The 514-nt window shown below is 37.4% G+C and overlaps 1 non-coding gene across 1 annotated transcript; it reads left to right on the top strand.

The window, feature by feature from the left end:
- LOC140642060 (small nucleolar RNA U13) lies at nucleotides 1–103 on the top strand. The gene has a single exon (XR_012038639.1). It is a non-coding gene; the product is annotated as a small nucleolar RNA U13 (small nucleolar RNA).
- Nucleotides 104–514: the final 411 nt, after the last annotated feature.

Here is a 514-nt window from a genome sequence, read left to right on the forward strand (position 1 = left end):
ATCGTTTTGTAGTTCATAAGTGTGATGATTGGATGTTCACGCTGTTGTGTGACATGTGCCTCCCTCAAACATTGTTGCGACATCAGCATGTTACTGTCCGACATGAAAAAAAAATACCACTTACAGTAAGGTGCTCACTACCAATGCAAAGATAGGCTTTTGGCTTAAAAAGAAATAGGAAATTAGTAAGAGAAAGGTAATTTCTTTTTTAAAAGTTTTATTTTTTTATTATTTTTAAAAGATTTTATTTATTTATTCACAAGAGACAGAGAAAGAGAGAGAGGCAGAGAGAGACATAGGCAGAGGGAGAAGCAGGCTCCATGGGGGGAGCCCAATGTGGGACTCAATCCCAGGACCCTGGGATCACACCCTGAGCCAAAGGCAGACACTCAACCACTGAGCCACCCAGGCGTCCCAAGAAAGGTAATTTCTTAATGTAAAAATAATCAGTCAAAATTATATTAATTAAAAGGGAATAAATGTAAGAATTATTTCACATTAATGTCACAAAGAT

This window comes from Canis lupus, chromosome 10, assembly GCF_048164855.1.
Source record: "Canis lupus baileyi chromosome 10, mCanLup2.hap1, whole genome shotgun sequence".
NCBI classification, from domain to species: domain Eukaryota; kingdom Metazoa; phylum Chordata; class Mammalia; order Carnivora; family Canidae; genus Canis; species Canis lupus.